This window comes from Rana temporaria, chromosome 1 (genome assembly GCF_905171775.1).
Source record: "Rana temporaria chromosome 1, aRanTem1.1, whole genome shotgun sequence".
Lineage (NCBI taxonomy): Eukaryota > Metazoa > Chordata > Amphibia > Anura > Ranidae > Rana > Rana temporaria.
Window position 1 is genome coordinate 403,261,619 of NC_053489.1, and position 10,854 is coordinate 403,272,472.

At 40.8% G+C, this 10,854-nt stretch overlaps 1 protein-coding gene across 1 annotated transcript in view; it reads right to left on the bottom strand.

Moving 5' to 3' along the window:
- LOC120913545 (CTD small phosphatase-like protein 3) overlaps positions 1-9,964 on the bottom strand; it is a 74,648-nt gene extending 64,684 nt beyond the window's left edge. The window contains exon 1 of the mRNA XM_040323540.1: positions 9,872-9,964. The gene's annotated coding sequence lies outside the window, so the exon portion shown is untranslated. The remainder of the gene's footprint in view (positions 1-9,871) is intronic.
- Between the last annotated feature and the right edge of the window lie 890 nt (positions 9,965-10,854).

Genomic DNA, 10,854 nt, shown 5'->3' on the forward strand with positions numbered 1-10,854 from the left:
TTTTAGACGTCGATAGGATGTGATCTGTTTTAAAAATCAAATTGAAAAAATGCGAATATTCGGAATTGCGAATATTCACCGCAAAATTCGAAATATAGCGCGATTTCTCGAATATGCTATATTCGAGTCGAATATTCGCAATGCGAATATTCGTGAGCAACACTACTAGAGACCCTTTGATAGATTGGCCTGATCTCTCCACCACCAAAAGGGACCTTTTTACTTTTGATGTTGGCTTGAAAAGTTTTTCCAGGGACTCCTGATGGGACCAGACCTGTAGGATATTTCTCTGTAGAGGCCTGGAGTGCAGCCTCGCCCACTGTACCGCAGGAATTGAAGCTGTGAGCTGGCCTAAGACTGCCATGGCTGTCCTTACTGATACTGCTAGATTTGTTTGGATCTGGCATATCGAGGAATTGATTTTCTCTATTTTTTCCCGGGGAAGAAAAACTCTCTGAAGGACTGAGTTGATGTTGTAACCAAGGAAAGGCTTTTGAGATGCGATTGTGAGATCTGAAGATCCGTCACCAACTGTTCTCTTGAATCTGCAAAGAACAGGAGATCGTCCAAGTAAGGAACAACCGAGACCCCCCTCAGTTTCAGAGGCTCCAAGGCTTCTGCCATCACTTTCGTGAATATCCTGGGGGAGGACGATAGGCCGAACGGTAGAGCCCTGAATTGTAGGTGCCAAGTTGAAGTCCCTAGGTTGACTGCCAAGCGAAGAAATCTCTGGGAAGCCTGTGCTATTGGGATGTGAAGGTAAGCATCTCTTAAGTCTAGAGATGCCATGAAGCACCCTGGTGTTAGTAGTTTTGTTATCGTATGGATAGTGTCCATGCAAAAATGTTTGTACCTTATTACCTTGTTCAGAATCTTTAGGTTTAGGATCAAACGAAACTTTCCCGAGGGTTTTCTCACTAAAAAAATGTGGGAGTAGAACCCTTTTCCCTCCTGGTGTTTTGGGACTTGGATAATAACTTCCTGTTCTATCAAATCCTTTAACAGGGTCATCATTGCAGAAGCTTTCTCCTGATCCCTTGGTAGGGCTGTAACATAAAATCTGGAAGGTGGACAATCTGCGAACTCCGAGTTGTACCCCTGTGCAATGATGTTTTTTACAAAGGGACTTTTGACCCACAGACTCCACTGAGGTAAGAAAACGGACAATCTCCCCCCCACAGGGGTTAGACTGTCATTTGTCCTTTGAGGGCTGGTCCTGAGGGGACTTAAAGAGAATTCCACCTCTTCCTCTACCCCTTTGGGGAAACCAGCGTTTCTTATTTTCCTCTTTTTTGTAGGTTTGTTGAAGACCACGAAAATTTTTCTTAAAGGGTGGCTTCTTCTTGGCTGGGAAATCCTTCTTTTTGTCCGCTGTTCTGTCCAGAACTTTTTCCAAATCTGGGCCAAATAATAAATCACCTGAAAAGGGAAGACCACAAAGCTTGATTTTTGAGGCTGTGTCCCCTGTCCAAGTTTTAAGCCAGACTACTCGTCTGGCTGAGTTCACCAAAGCGGAAGACCTAGCTGCCATTTTGATTGACTCTGCAGATGCGTCAGCCATATACCTAATTGATTTTAAAATCAAAGGGAAAAGATTCTAGTAAGTCCTTCCTTGATGTGCCTGCTTGTATATGGCTCATAAGTTTTTCTACCCAACACTCCAAATTTCTTGCCACCACTGTAGAGGCCATGGCTGGCTTCAAACTGAGTGAAGTAGAGTCCCATGCTTTCTTGAGTAGAGATTCTGCTCTTTTATCCATGGAATCTTTAAGCACACCCATATCCTCAAACGCTAGATCTGTGCGGCGAGAAACTTGGGAAAAAGCTGCGTCAACACGAGGTTTTTTATTCCACTTCTGCATCTTCTTCATTAAAGGGGAATCAATTCTTTAAATTTTTAGAAAAGAAGGGGCCCCTTTCAGGGTCTTTCCACTCCTTCCTGATAGTATCAGATACCACCTTGTGGACTGGAAATACTTTAGATTTAGATTCATCTAACCCCTGATACATTTTGTCATGCAGAGATAGCTGAATCTTTTCCTCCTGAATTTCAAGAGTAGTATAAATTGCAGAAAGTAGATCGTCCACTTCGTCTAGGGAGACTTTGTATCTAGAACTTCTACCTTCCTCTTCCTCTTCATCTGAATCCATGACTGAGCGAAGAGTACTAGTCCCTTCGTCCCCTGAATCCGCCCTCTCTGATCTAGAGGAGGAAGCTTTAGGGCTAGGTGGTGATTGCTGAACTTCAGTATGAACCACTGGTTTTGTCACCAGTAAATGTTTAACTGAGCCCAAAGAACTTTTAAGTTCCTGTACAGAAGAGAGAACAGTTCTTTGTATTGTTGATATTTCTTCTTCAACCAGATCCCTGATACAGCTTCTGCACATTGGTTTCTGCCAGGAATCCCTAAGGGGGTTCTTGCAAGAAGGACACTTCCTAATAGGTGGTGTTTTTTAAAATTTTGCTTTTCCCTAAAACAAAACACACAGAAAGACTTAAAAAAAAAAAAAAAAAAAAATTTTAAATTTTAAAACCGCCACCAACAAGGAAGGTACAGACCAAACACCACCATAAGTGAAAACTGACAGGGACCGAGAAAAGTTAACTCTGTCCCTGCAGTACAGGCTCCCAATGGAGGAACAAATATAAAAACCCATATAAAGTCCATGAGGTAAAGAATAAAAGGCCCACTGTGCCCCTCTTACCTGGACTGGAGCGGCGTCCACGGCGCCTGTATCCGCCATCGCTGCAGATCCCTCTTCCATGCTGAACAGAGAAGCAGCTGGGACTGTGTGGCTTTTTAAATTTTCCCGGGTCCTGACGTCATCACAGATGGCCGGAACCCGGAAGACGCCGCTCAACAGGCCTGACCCCTGACTTCTGCGTTCCAGGCAGCGTGGACCACGCACTGCCCCGCCTCTACAGGAAACCGCGCTGCTGATCCGTGACGTCACCCGCCCGACAGGACCCGGGACCGACATGCGGCAAAATTCAAAAACCGTAACCACGGTGCAACGCCGCCCGGTCACCCGAACCATACCTTGCGGATCCCGGGCACGCAGCGCAGCTTTCCTGCAGAGCCTTCACTCCACTGAGCAGGGAGAAGCTGGAGACTCCGGAGCTCCTTTCCTCACTAGGAAGGGCTGGGATGGCCTCTGCACACCAAGCAGTAAACACAGGTACACTTACCCCTCCCTTGGAGAGAGTGCAGCTCCTCAGGTCCACATGCATGCACTTCCACCATGGCGGAGGAAACACAATAACTGAAGCCATGGTGGAAGAGGAGGGTTTTAAAGCATTAGCATGTGTTTCCTAATGAAGAGGCGGAGCTGCGCTCTCTCCAAGGTTGTCCTGAAAGGCGATTAGAGAAAACAAATCCACCAATGTAGCTAGACACTGGAATCTTGCTCACTACAAGGATGTCACCAGCCTTTTCATATGAGGTATTGAAAGGATAGTGACCCCAAGGAGAGGAGGGGACAGGTTCAGAACACTTTGCTAACGCGAAGTGTTCTGGATATTTACTTTGCATACCAGGATCCCGAGAGGGTTAAACTTTGAGTGGGATGTTTCCCACTATTATGACCGATTTAGTTACCTAAAACACCCTTTCCACCTATGGTTGCCTTGGTGCGTTTTTAGCTTCATAGTTCCCCACCCCCCCTTTTTTTCCACCTCTTTGGTGTTCATATCCATTTAACCTGTCCCCACACATCCATATAGTAGTTTTGTCAATTCTATTTATTGGTGAGGTTACCCTTGACACACCAATTTGTTTTTCACATTGACTAAGGGGCTTAGGATTTATTCCTCTCCCCCTTTCCTACGTATGGATGTGTGCTGGCTTGATATTGATATACCATTTAGTAAATATGTTCACAAACAGCTCTAGGATGCACATTTCCGCTTGGACACATGAATGCATGTTTAAGCACATGTTTTACGTGTTGATTTATCCCTATGTTTCTAATTTTGTCTTACTTTGTCTTTGGGACAAAATGCGGAAAATGGAGATGCTGTTTTTCTTCCTCCCTTTTCCCCTATCCCTTTGCGATTTACAATATTTTCATACACAACAGTCTTCTTTACAATTCCCACTCTCTGTGGGTTGTCCCCATGTAATTTGCGTGCAACTTGCATGCAGTTTACATGCAACTTTAGATTTATATGCGATTTCCATGCAATTTTTTCTGAGGTAGTTGCCAATATAAATTTTAGTGAGTACACCATCAGGTTCTGCTCCATCTTCTTCCGTGCCCCTCTACAGCTGTCCACTCAGCATTTTATATATATATATATATATATATATATATATACATACATACATATATACACACACACACACACACACACACACACATAATTTAATTTTTGAGGTGTAGTGACCCCAGTACTTTTAGGTGAAATTTTTTGAGCAAGAAGACACTTCGACAGATAAATGGACATGGATGCACATTCAGATCTTGTGCTTATATTCGATTATGATATCTAATGTTTTAAATGTATGGTTTTAATAATGGATATGTTTGTCCATGTATGTTTAACCATGTATGAAAAAGGTAGAAAAATCCTACATGTATCAGCCATTCTCTAAATATGCATGAACCATACTCATTTTCAGTAAGGCTGCATTCACATCTAGACGGACGAAATCGCGGCGTTTTGTCGCCGCAAATCGCGGTAAAAATAGCGGCGTTTTGTACCGCGATTTGCGGCGACAAAACGCGGGTATTGTCCGCCTAGATGTGCCCCAAGATGACCCCCTCTATGGAGATGATTGCCATCTCCTAGCCGAACGCTCGAAGACGCCTGAAAAAAAGGTCCGGGACCTTTTTTCACGCCGCAGGCGACAGGCGTCCGGCGTTCGGCGTGGAGATGTGAACCATCTCCATAGAGGGACATGTATTTCCAGCCCTCTGGCGGCAGAGGCGTAGCGCTACAGGCGTAAAAACGCCTAGGTGTGAATGGGGTCTAATAGTTTTACTATACATGTTTGTGGCCATTGTCACTTTCATACCTCGTTTTTGGCATATATATCTCCATATCCAGATAAGTATAGACATATCTATATAGACATGAATATCGGTTTATCATTATAATATTCTATTCCACATTTTACTTTCTTCATATTATTTTCACGTTAGTTCACTTTAACACGGTGTATATCTTCATTTACACATTTTATATTATACGTATATATATTCAACACTTGGATATATTTAGTCTACATTGACATATTTTACTTTATATCACACGCACCTTGATTCAGTATCAAGTATTCGTTTTTTTCCCCTGTTTACATTTAATGGATGCTCTACCAAATGGTTTTGCTAGTAGCATTTTCTTAAAATTTTTAAGCACATCCATTTTTATTCATTAGAATACTTATTTGTGCTCTCACATTTAACCACACGTTAGCCATACATATTAATTAACTCACTCCACCCACCAATTAACTCTAATTAGAGTAATTTATTCACGGGTTTGGTCACATGTGCAATATAGATCAGTGTATATATTGCAGTTAATGTTTGTGGTTCTTTAGCTATGAATAAGCACATTTGAAATTGTGAAACGCGTCAGCTCCTGTATTCCGTTGTTTGCTGTGGCTTGCATGTTTTGGGATTTTGTTACCTCTTTTTAATAAAGGCATGGATTTTGACAGCAGCTGTCCAGAATTTTCTCCTCACCCAATAACAAAAAATATACAAATCACATCTCGAGAGCCAGGTGTGTGGTAAAGAATGCCTTCAGGATCATGTCAACTAGGTTCTGCATATTTCATACAGCCACCAATCTAAGTTTTCCCCAAGATTAATGCGATAGTGGAATGCTGTTGTATGCTGCACAACTTCCTACGTCTGCAAACCAACAACTACATGCCTCCATCTTCCACTGACAGAGGACCTGTTGACAGGAACCCTAATCCCTTGAGTGGAGATCGGAAAGTGATAGTCTGGCAAACCTAGCTCCTGAAAGGCCCCGCTTGCCAACAGCTTCTGATAGACAAAATCGAGAGAGCTACATGGATTTTTTTTGGGAAGGGGGGCCATTTCATGGCAAAACAATGTATAGTGGTCTGTTTCTTGCTTAAAGCAGAGTTCTGCCCAAAAAAAAAAAAAAAAAACTATTGAAAGTAAGCAGCTACAAATACTGCAGCTGCTGACTTTAAATATAAAGGACACTTACCTGCGCCGGCAATGTCCTTACCTGAAGCCGACCTGTCCATCAGCTCCCGGGTGGAGGCGCCAGCATCTTCAGTAAGGGAATCAGGAAGTGAAGCCTTGCGGCTTCACAACCTGGTTCCCTACTGCGCATATGTGAGTCGAGCTGCGTGTTCCGAGTGGTCCTTGCTGTCTTCTGGGACCTGTGTCTCTCAGAAGAGAGCAGGGGGGGGGGGTGGAGGAGGCGCCGGACATGGCGTAGATTGCTGGAAGATATGGGTGACTCTGGGGAACTAGCGTCCAAGGAGCAGCGGTTAGTTCTTGGAGCCTCCAGAGCTGAGAGAAAATGTAGGCTATCAAAATACCACAATCGAGGTACATAGACATGATCAGCTCCAGATCGTTTGGAATCTTCTTTTTTTTCTTCTATCAGTGCGAAGGTTTGCAATCTTGCCTTTGACATCCAACACAGTAGCATGTGGTGTTATGGTCTTCAATAAGTCTGCTAACTTCTGGTATGCTTCATCTCGCAACTGTCTATTGGAATAGTCCTTTGATGTCACATTCCAGAGGAATGCATTTTCCCTGTACAGATCAATAAATTGTGGGAAAAAATATGGGGAGGTAAATTTGGTTGCCATTGCTGTAGGGAAATGTAAAAACAGGATACTAGTCAAGAAATATAAATGCACAACACCAAAACACTAGATGACAGAATGCAGAGTCAAACAATACATGCATTCAGGCAACACAAATACATTTACAGCAGCTAATAGTGTTTAATCTTGCTTCTTGATTCACTTAAAAACCTGCCATTAAACCGAGTACAAAAATTGTAAAATACCTACCGACTAATCCCAGAAGTCATAAACCGTCACAAACTTTCTTGAAATTAACGTTTCTTCCTAATGAATGGGCGGCAATGTTGTACATCTGCGATCTATCACCCGCCCCTTCTCTCTCCTGGTGTGGGAAGACGAAAGATGGTGGAGATGGATGAGGACAGACACGTGTCCGTCGGTGGCGGCAGCAGAAGCTCCGACAGGGAGAAAAGGCAGCCTACCAGGCCTAGGAAGCCAAAAAAAGGCATCAAACGTCCTTTGATTACGATGGAAGAATAGTATCCTACCTGAAGCCTAATGCCAGAAAAGAAAAAAAATTATGGGAGAAGGTGGTCGGTTTCCTGCAAAAGAAGTTTGGGGTGAGGAGGACAAATGAACAACTCTGCAAACATCGGTCAGATCTGAAATTGTGAGAGGAGAATCAGTCTGCAAAGATCAAGAGAGTTATAAAGAAAAGTGATTATATAGAATGTCTTTCTTTTTGTGCCACTTTTTCTTATGATTCTGCACGGTTCGTTCTGCCGTCTTTCTGTGCCATGCGATATGCTTCATAACCTGTAGTGTGCTTAGCTTTATCGGCTGTTGCAATTGTTTGTTCGTTGCAATGATTCTTTCGTGAATAGAAGTGCCAGCACACGAGTACTTATGAATGAGCTTAAAGCCGGCAAGGCTGAGATCCAAAAGATTACAGACCAATGCCAAGACAATGTACAGACCAGAATCAATACAGTTATTGATCTGTTGGGGAAAGTATTTTTTTTGTGTGTGGATGGAGCACAGAAAATACATATCTAATGGCCAAATATCCTTGTGTCTCAACACATTTGTTGCCTGGTCTGCCAATATGGAGACAATAGTTTTTAACATGCATTGCCCCATGTGTTTGGGAAAATGCATATTGGAAATCACACACTTCAATAGGTACAATATTTTCTATTTGCCTATGTGAACGTAAAGTCGACAATAAGATATTTCTGTTTGTTACTTGTTGAATTGATTTCCGGGGGTCAAATTTTAACACATGCATGCGCTATCGATTTTTTGAACCATGATCGATTACACTAATATTTAAAAAAACAATTGTTTTGGGGAGAAAAAAAAATCTGACATCGCGATTCTTTTTTTCTATTAAAATTGCCATTTCGACATTCGAAATTCAAATTTGCCCACTAATGTTTCAAAATGCAAACGATTGAGCACAGCGAATGCTTTTTTAAAGGATTTTCTAACCGTGTACAGCCAACATAACACATTTCCAGCATTAGTGAGACAACTCTGGAGGAACTAGTACAAGAGGCACAGCAGACAGCAGCATTGTCAGTCTGGAGGGAGGGTATCGTTAAATGTATTAGCAGATTTAGATGCACTGACAAACTGAAGCCAAACTCCAGCTCACACTTTATAATCAGTTACAGCTGTTTTTCCCCTTTTTGGGATCAAGGTTTTGCATAAATAAAAGTTGATCATTTAATCACCCCTGCCAGTGTTAAATGGTTTGTCCAATTCATGTAAACCGATACATTCTGCTGGAGAGCTTGGGCTTTTGAAAAACAGACTTATCACATCTAAGAATTGATAAACTGCAATATAATAAAATAGTTTGCTGTTGGTTTTTATTACAGCTCATTTCACACATGAGCAACATGGTAATGCACACTAAAATGCTTTTCTGCTTCAATTGTTTTTATTAATTATTTTGAAAAAATCTGATTCTCCTGAACTTATTAGCTCATAATTTGCTATGAAAATTACTGATGAATATCAGGATACAAAAACCAAAATCAAACTGCATGTAGTCTATAAGCACCCTGCAGGGTGATCACGTGAGATTGTACTAGTCCCAAAGAGAAACCTTCAGATAATCAATCACTGTTTGACTTGAGCGACAGCTCAGACGATGCACACCACTGGTGATATTGCAGGTAAAAATGTCTTATCTCACTAGAGAGTAGACGATTCCATCACTTGCAATCCCCTTATGGTAATGTACTCACCAAACTGCAGTCATTCACAGCATTGAAAAGATCCTGTCAGAGCAGATTATCCTGACAGGATCTTTTCAATGCAGTTTGGTGAGTACATTACCATAAGGGGATTGGAAGTGATGGAATCGTCTACTCTCTAGTGAGATAAGACATTTTTTATTATTGTGCCGTCCATTGTACTTTTGTATCTGAAATTATTACTGCCTGAAAAAGTATTGTAAAAACATGAATGCTTTGCTAAAGTGCTCTAATTATATATATATATATATATATATATATATATATATATATATCAAAAAGTACACAATTTTTTTTTTTTTTTACAAAGCATGTATAGTATTAAAATAAAGGTTTAAGCAACATCCTCCTTTAAGTAGGTTTAACTGAATATAATAAATAAATAAAAAAAAAAGACAAAAGTAACAATGGTCATTTGTAATGAGTCAAAAATTATCTACAAATTTTTCAACATATAATACTGGAGAGCCACTCTACACTTTACAATTATCATTCCTAATGAGTTTACTAGCCAGCCACGTCTGACATATGGGGCACATTATAAATATTTGCACTACATTAAATATATAAATTCTAACTGACTCTACATACCACAAGCCTTTTTCTCAACCCTTACAATAATAACACATAAACAATAAAATACAATTCTGATTGATTGACATAAACAGCACAAACACTTTCAGATATTTTACATGAGATCCAGTTTGCATGCTCTACATTAACAGCTTTTACTTTTTGTAGTGACTGGCTATTAGTAGGTTGCTTTTTCTGAAAAGACAACCTTTTTGTTAAACATTAATTTTAAACTATTGTTTTTATCGCTTTCATTAACATTTCATTTTTGAATGCTAACTATATTACCATAAACCCCACAGCACACACAGAGCTTCACATGGGCAGCAAGTCAATCCTTCTGTTGCTGTGGGACTCTGGCTAGTAAAAATAATTGCTAACTAATTACACCAGGGTTAACTTTAGTGCAACATTCTTAACCTTTTGTCTGCTGAATTCAATGGCATAAAGACACCACTGTGGACTTTTCAAATGATATTATTTGAAATTGTAACAGTGATAAAAACATTTTTTTAATTAGCTGAATATATATATATATAAAGAAGAAAAAAAAAAAAACTTGATGCTGTTAAAAAAGAAATGCTTACTTATTATCAAGACCTATTTTTATTTTTAGTAATAATATAATTCAAAGAAGATAGGGTAGAAGACTGATCAGCAGCTTTTTGGTGATTGCCTAACGTGTGATGATTTTTAGGGCATCAGCTGTATAAGGTCTCATTTATGCATACATTACCCTCTGAAGGGCAATTTGTGATGGATCATCAGAGGGCATTTGACAAGCAGAAAGGCTTGATTCTCACTGCCCCTGTGTTAATGCACTTATTTCAAAGAATGGGAGGCAGTTTTCATAGGCTTTTTCTAGCTCTAAATTGCCTGAAGACTGCCTTAGTGTGAAAGGGGTCTTAAGCCTCGTACACATGATCGGATTTTCCACAGGCAAAGCGTCAGACTTTTGTCCAAAGGGGCGTTGGCCAGGAACCTGTCTTGCATACAAATGGCAATGAATTGTCGGCCAACAAACACGAACGTATTTAAGTACTACGTGGTTTTTCAGCTCTTTAGCACCTTTGGGCTAATGTTGTGTTTGAGCATTGCTTCCGAGCATGTTTGTACTTTGGACTTTTGTCTGAGGGACTTGTGTACACATGATTGGAAAATCTGACAACAGACCGTTGTCGGCGGAAAATTTATAAGCCTGCCATCCAACATTTGTCCGTGGAAAATTTATAAGCCTGCCATCCAACATTTGTCTGTGGAAAATCTGACGA